Here is an 8480-nt window from a genome sequence, read left to right on the forward strand (position 1 = left end):
CACGCACACGCACACGCACACGCACACGCACACGCACACGCACACGCTATTTACTTGTGACCAGCCAGCTCAGAGTCAGTCCCCTGAACTGAGGAGATTCTAAATCTGCTGCTTATATTGGTCAGCCAGGGCTTTCCTGATTAGTCCAGCTTAACAAACCCAATCAACAACCTCATAGTCAACAAGGATAGCCTGGTTCCAATCACTACAGTTGAATATAATCACCAACAGAAATATCCCACAATTGAGAAAGAGACCTTGAGTTTGGTGTTGGCGTTGCTACACTTCAACATTTATGTTGCTAGTAATGTGTATGAGTCAATCTATTGATCATAAACCCTTAACATTTTTGGATAAATTTAAAAATACAAATGCCAGATTTGTTAGATGGAGTTTATAGTTATAGCCATGTAATTTGAAAATTATACACGTGACAGGACGAGAAAAGGTAATTGCCAACGTGTTGCCATGACTTTGATGAAGGAAGACGGAAGCATATGGTGGCAGGAAAAAAACAGACTGAAATGGACTGTAGTAATGAATATGTGCATGCTTAGAGTCAATGTACTGTATGTGTATCGTAGTGTACTAATAGTGTAAGACTAAGGGCTTTTAAAAATGAAGCCATCTTTGTATATTCATGTTTTTAAGGGGGGAGGAATTATGATACTATAGCTTTAAGGGGTGGATTTTTTCCTGGTTTTGTTTTGAAGAGAGGCTTTAAGATAGAGGTGCTGAGCTGGCTATTTGAAGCCAATAAAGTAAACAGCTTGTGAGGCCCTGAGTTTCTTTCAAAGTTAGAACAATAGAAGCAGCCTGAATGGGTGGAGTCAGGCTCCCAGAAACCCAGGGGTTTAGTTTAGCTTTCAATTGGGGTTTGAGAGTTTGTTGCGGAAGCTGTTATGTATCTCTCTGTCTCTGTTACAGCCTTTAAGCTTGGGTTCTCTCTGCTGTCAGAATTGCATGTAAGAAAATTGTTTTACTGACTTTGCCTCTGCCAAGGGTGTGTTTATTGGATGTTACTATATTGGAATAGATACTGTTTAGTAGTGACATAAAATATTATCATCTTGAGTTGTCCATTACAGTTAAAATTTACCAATATTTCTTTTGTTTGTATTTTTAACTGTAGTGTAAGAATAAATGTGTTTTGCTTAAAGCCAAGTAGTGTAACCAATCGAATTATATCTGGAACAGGCACCTTATACATGCCTTTGAATATGATAAAAATTAGGACCTAGGCTATCTTCTTGACATATGTAAAGGGGGTTTGGTCTAACACATAACACCCCACTTCAGCCTGCTCCTATTCCTATTGCATCAAATTTTATCAAACTTTATCAACATGACCCTCTATTTCTCACTCTGTCTTGTTTTTATCCAACTTCTCCAATTTTCATTTAGAAAGGAGGTTTTTTGCTGCAGGTGAACAGGGCTGAAGGGGAGAGTTGGTGAGCGGTTTCTACAACAAGGGGCCATATTCTGAGATTGAGGGACAGAACGTTGAGACTGAGATGATGAGGAAATCCTTCTCCAAGAGGGTAGTGAACCTCTGGAATCCTCTACTCCAGAGAGGTGTAGCAGCTCAATCACTGAGTAGGTTCAAGACAAAATCAACAGATTTCTAGATACACATCAAGGGACAAAAGGGGTAGTACAGGAAAACAGCATTGAGATTGATAACCAGCTCTGATCTAGACAAATGGCAGAGCAAGCAGATGGGCTGAATGGCCTACGCCAGCTATCCCATTCCGTCTCAATACATCAAGACTATTGACTTCCCCCTACACTCTAGTGGCAGTGTGTTCTGCCATCTCAACCCTTCTGAAGGAACGAGGTTTCTCCTGAATTCCCAATTGGACTTCTTGGTAACAATCTTCAATCAATGGCCTCTGGATATGCCCCACCCCACAGGAGGAGGTCCTGTCACTGAGGTGAGCTCCTACTCTGGGGCTGCTACCCTGATATTGGGAGCTTTTTGAGGTCCCAGATTTTGTAATGTGAACAACAGTGACAGCCAGTTTCAACACAGTACGTTCCCACTGTCAGTTGTCAGATAATAAGCAGATTGGATGAGCGACTTGAGGTTAAGGGATGATATTTTTCCAGGACACCAGAATTCCATTCCTGTCTTTAACTAAAGCCATGGGAGGTAATGGATAAGTTCTTAAGGTGCAGGATGTCACCATGATGAAGTGTCAATTGGCATTTAGAGTCATAGAGTCATAGAGCTGTACTGCACAGAAACAGACTCGTGGTCAAACTCATCCATGCTGACCAGATATCCTAAGTTACTCTAGTCCCATTTGCCAGCATTTGGCCCATATCCCTCTAAACCCTTCCTATTCATGTACCCATCCAGATGCCTTTTAAATTTTATAATTGTACCAGCCTCCACCACTTCCTCTGGCAGCTCATTCCATACACGCACCACCCTCTGTGTGAAAAGGTTGCACCTTAGGTCCCTTCTTTATTTTTCCCTTTCTCACCTTAAACCTATGCTCCTCTAGTTTTGGACTCCCCCACTCTGGGAAAAGGCCTTGTCCACTTACCTTAACCATGCCCCTCATGATTTTATAAACCTCAATAAGGTCACCTCTCAGCCTCTGACACTCCAGGGAAAATAGCCCCCGTCTATTCAGCCTCTCCCTATAGCTCAAACTCTTCAACCCTAGCAACATCCTTGTAAATCTTTTCTGAACCTTTTCTAGTTTCACAACAACCTTCGTATAGCAGGGAGACTAGAATTGCATTCAATATTCCAAATGTAGCCTAACCAATGTCCTCTTCAGCCGCAACGGGGTCTCCCAGCTCCTATACTCAATGCACTGACCAATAAAGGCAAGCATACCAAACGCCTTCTTCACCGTCCTGTCTACCAGCAACTCCACTTTCAGGGAACTATGAACCTGCATTCCAAGGTCTCTTTGTTCAGCAACACTCCCCAGGACCTACCGTTAAGTGTATAAGTCCTGCCCTCATCTGCCTTTCCAAAACGCAGCACCTCACGTTTATCTAAATTAAACTTCATCTGCCACTCCTCGGCCCATTGGCTCATCTGATCAAGATCCCATTGTACTCTGATGTAACTTTCTTCACTGTCCACTACACCTCCAATTTTGGTGTCATCAGTAAATTTACTAAGCCATACCTCCTTTGAAACCTGAGGATGGAAATCGAACCTGAGATAGCTAACAGAGCAAAACATATTTTACAATTACTCTGTATCTGTGCAGATTTACTCTGATCACTAGAGAAGTGCACTCCGCTGTTAGGAAAATTTTGAAGTTGTCATAGTTTGGTTAAAGATTGAGCTCAGGTTTCAAAACTTTATTAAATAATTCAAATCAGCCATACATACAAACTTAATCAGACTTTCAGAAATACCAGCAATCATTATTCACATTAACCAGTTACACAGAAAAATTCCACCCGATTGGCCAAAATGAGACTCAGAGTCTCCTCCCAATCTCCCACAATCATTGTAGCAGAAGATTGGAAAGCAATCTGTAGGGATCCTGTTGATTCCTGGAGTAAGGGGTAATGGTGGAGGATTGAGGGACAGTGGGAGAGAGGGGTACTGAGCCCACTAGAGTAGGTGTGGAGGAAGAAGGCAGTGTTTTTTCCAGGGTTAACATTGGAGGGTCCCTGTCCACACATGGCCTGGCAGCTAGGTAGTCTGTACATTACAGTCGACCTGTCTTCCCGGGTCATTATCATCTGCTGTTCAGCTGTAATCTCTCACACCTCCTCAATCGCCATCCCTTGTTTCCCTGCGCAACCCTATTACTTCCTTGTGTCTAACACCATCATCATGTTGATTACTGATTCATTGCTACCTCGTCCCCTTACTATCTCATCCACACTACCACAAACCTCTCTCTCTCTCTCTCCTTCATAAATGCAAAATACCAAGGATGCTGGAAAAATGAAATAAAATAAGAAGATGCTGAATTATCTCTGGCAGCACCAAAAATCCATAATCTCTTCCCATTTCCTCAGTTGAGGACGCCCCGACTCCCTGATGAACCGTTCCCACAACCACATGTGACCCATTTCCCACACTTGCACTGTCTCATTGAATAATAATAGGGTTCCCATTGGCCTCACTTTCTAACCACCAGTCTCCACATTCGAAGGTTCAAAGTTATTTCCATCCCCTCCAGCATGAAATTACCAGTAAATACATCTTCCCTTCCCCTCCCCGGGCTGTACTCCATAGGAAGCAAACCCTCCGTGACACTCTGGGCCACTACTCAATCAACCTCAGCTCTTCATCCCTTTCCAACATAATCACAAGGATTATAATAACTGCCCTTTCATTGCCCAAGGCCCCAAACACTCCTTCCAGGTGAAGCAGCAATTTATTTGTATTTCTTTCAGTCTGGTCTACAATATTTGCGGCTCTTAACACAACCTCCTCTACGTCAGGGAGATGGAATGCAGACTCGGTGACTGTTTCGCAGAAGCCTTGACTCTGTCCCCAAATAGGACCCTATCCTCCAGCCACTTGCTATCTCGCTCTTGTGCCTATGTTTGAGCCCACAGCCTGGTGCAAGGCTCCAGGGAAACACAGTGCAAGATGTAGAAACAGAACCTCTTTCTCCAATTCGCCATTTCACACTGTTTAGGATTCCACATGGAGTTAAATAATTTGCAGACTGTGAACTTTGCCCTCCAGTTTGATTCTGCTTTGTTTCTTCACCACAATTATAACCACATCCTTTGCCTTCTGTTCCATGGCATCTTTCTCGTTAAATCTCTTCCACCCTGTACCGTCACCCAGACCTTCGCTCCCTCCCCCACACCCACCTACTCTCTGCAGCATGAAACCCACTCCATTCCCTTCAGAGGTGAAGAAGAATCTTTACTGAAATGTATTAAATGATAAGGGGCATAGACAGGGCAGACAGGGATTAATGTTTCCTCTTGATCCAGAGATCAATGACCAGGGGGCATAGATTTAAGGTAAGGGGCAGGAGATTGAGAGGAAATGTGAAGAAAAATATTTTTCCCTCAGGATTGGTAAGAATCTGGAACTCACTGCTTATAGGGGTGATAGAGACAGAAACCCTCATAACATTGAAGAAATACTTAGATGTGCAGCCGTGATGCCAAGGCATACAAGGTTACAGACCAAGTTTTGGAAAATGGGATTGGAGTAGTCTTAAATTAGTGTCCTTTTATTCTGTGACCACGCACTCTTGTACTAGAGTCTCCCACAAGGGCAAACATTTACCCTGTGAAGCCCCTTAAGCATCCTATAGGTTTCAACGTGATCCCCTCTCATTCTTCTAAACTCCAGAGAGTAGAGCCCCAACGTGTTTAGCCTTTGCTCATAGGACAATCCCATCATACCAGGGATCATCCTAGTGAACCTTCTGTGAACTGTCTCCAATGAAATAATATCTTTTCTTAAATAAGGGACCAACACTGTTCACGGTCCTCCAGATGTGGTCTGACCAACACCTTGCACAGTTGCAGCAAGATTTCTTTGCTCTTACACTCTAAACCCCTTGCATTGAAATAGGGCCAACATTCCATTAGTCTTCCTGATTATCTGCTGCACCTGTGTGCTAGCATTCAGGTTTTTGTGTACAAGAACCTTCAAGTCCTTTTGTTGCAGCTTTCAGCAGTGTTTATCCACTTAAATAATATCCTGTTCTTTTGTTCTCCCTTCCAAAATGAACAACTTCACATTTTCCCACAATTAGGTAGTTGTTTTTGGCCAGTGTAGATTCAATGGGCTGAAGGGCCTTGTTCTATGCTGTAAGAATCTCTGACTCTATGACAATATATTTAACTCAAAACAGGAATTCTGCCTCACACAGATGATTTTTCTGAAGAAGGGCCTAGACCCGAAACGTCAGCTTTCCTGCTCCTCTGATGCTGCTTGGCCTGCTGTGTTCATCCAGCTCTACACCTTGTTATCTCACACAGATGTCTCACCTTTTGCTTTTATTCCTTCACTTTATATTTGATTTAAATTTCTTGAATTACACTTTCAGTTCTGAGAAAAGGTCATTGACCTGACATTAATTTAGCTTCTCCCTCCACAGTCTGACCTGCTGAGAGTTTCCAAACAATTACTTTTTCTCATTTTAAAATGAGTTCAGAATTATTGAGCATTTTTTATTGTGCAGTTTGTGGACAAACCCAGCAGATGGCAACAGCTGCTTGTGTATCCAACACTGTGCACTTCCAGGGCTGTACGTTAAAAATGTTCAAAATTTTCATTCATCCATTAACAATATTTTGAAAGGAATTTGTTGGTTATACATTGATGAACTTGTTTAAGTACAATAACCTAAAGATTTGTAACATTGTGAAGATGACGCAATTGAGACGTTTTGCGCTAGTTAAAAGCTGCAACATTGAATGAAGGTAAAATGCAGACAGATTAAAATGCAACAAAGAGAGGTGAAGATCTCGAGAGTAAATTATGAAGTCCTCCTCTCCTTGTAGGGATTGAACTGAGTTCAATGAGTGGGAGCTGCAATCCATAATATGCTGTAATTTAGTTTCTAACTGTCCTTCCAGGGAGAATCCTCTTCCCTGGGATTAAAGGATGGATGAAATCAACCTGACATATAACACACACAACATATATAACATCTTTACATATAACACACACAACATATATAACATCTTTACATATAACACACACAACATATATAACATCCTTACATATAACATATACAACATGTAACAGAAACACTGCACTGAGTCAATCGCTAAGCTTCTGAACAAAATGTTACTTCTTCAGAAAGGAATTTTCATAAATTGTTCAGGCAGCTGATCCAAAACTTCCTCAAATAAGGAAATCTATGTATTGCTGGAACTCTGTCCAAAACATTTGACTAAGGACGTAGATATGATGTGCTCATTTGTAACCAGGAGCTGTGCTAACTAGGTTTTTATTTGGTAAATTTGACTCTCCAGTGTCAGCTGAAAATATAGTTTTTAAAAGGTATTTTAAAAGAAATAATATTAGGGTATGAAACTCTATATATCCATATAAATCAGGGCAAGGCCGTGGGAATGTCACTGGACTAGTAATCCAGAATTGCAGGCTAATGATCTGGGAGTATGGCTACCAATCCCATCCTGGCAGATGCTGAAATTTGAATTCAGTAAAAAAAATCTGGAATAAAAAGCGAGCGTACAGGTGACCATTGGAGGCAATGTCAGTATATATAACTGACGGGGGACCACCCTTAGTTCTGGCTGTGACTGACCTTGCTAATAAATTGTGCACTCAGCACGTTACAGAAAGCATTCCAGCCCCTGTATTTAAAGGAGGGACATATTTAGATTGAAGGCAGACCAGAGAACGTTCACTCGGCTAATTCCCAGAATGAAGAGGATTTACCCTATGAGAAAAGATTGGGCAAGTTGGGAAGATACTCATTGGACTTTAGAAGAAGGAGAGGTAGCTCTTTTATAAATATTTTCATACTATGGATGTTTAATGTCCCATATTTATACCCCATCCCTAACTATCCTCAAGAAGGAGCTAGAGCTGCCTTCCTGAACATCTGAACTGCCCATGGAGTGCAGACAGCCACTGTGCTGTTAGGAACAGATTTCCAGAACGTTAACTCAGTGACATACAAGGACTGATGCTATTGGGGGGAATGGCCCCAGCCTGCCCGAGGAATTGCACTGGGCATACGGGAACCTTGCTTCACAACTCACGGTCCAAACAATCATGATCCCTGCTGCAAACCTAACCATCATCCAATTGCAGATGCTCCTGTGGGACTCAACTCATCACTTCCTGCCAATCAGAAAAAGACCTCCTTATACCAGCCAGCCAATCTTCTATGTTAATGTTACCACCAATGCCATGGGATCCTCCTTTGTACAATAACCTTTTACATGGTACCTTATTAAATGCTTTCTGGAAATCCAAGCACAGTCTCCCCTTTATCCACAGCAGTTGTTACTCCTTCAAAGATCTCCAATCATTTGGTTAAGCCTGGTTTCCCTTTGATAAAACCTCACTGACTCTACAGGGTTGCCTCGAGTTTTTGTAATTGCATCATTATGACCTCTTTATGAGCAATTCTAACACCTTCTGCACGACAGACATTGAGTTACCTGACCAATAGTGGACCACATAATGGATGTGGATAAAAGCTCTCGCCTTCAGCACAGGTCCTTGCTCTCCCACCAGCTCAGAGTCCAACTGTTCAAGGAAGGCTGTCGGGAGGACTGTTAGAAATCCCCACCAACTACAGCACCCCCCATCCCCCAAACCTCTCCTCACCCCCACTGCTGCACAGGCCCCATGCCCTCCTCACCCCCACTGCTGCACAGGCCCTATGCCCTCCTCACCCCTACTGCTGCACAGGCCCTATGCCCTCCTCACCCCCACTGCTACACAGGCCCTATCCCCTCCTCACCCCCACTGCTGCACAGGCACTATCCCTTCCTTAACCCCACTGCTGCACAGGCCCTATCCCCTCCTCACCCCC

Source organism: Rhincodon typus, chromosome 31 (genome assembly GCF_021869965.1).
Source record: "Rhincodon typus isolate 14 chromosome 31, sRhiTyp1.1, whole genome shotgun sequence".
NCBI lineage: Eukaryota > Metazoa > Chordata > Chondrichthyes > Orectolobiformes > Rhincodontidae > Rhincodon > Rhincodon typus.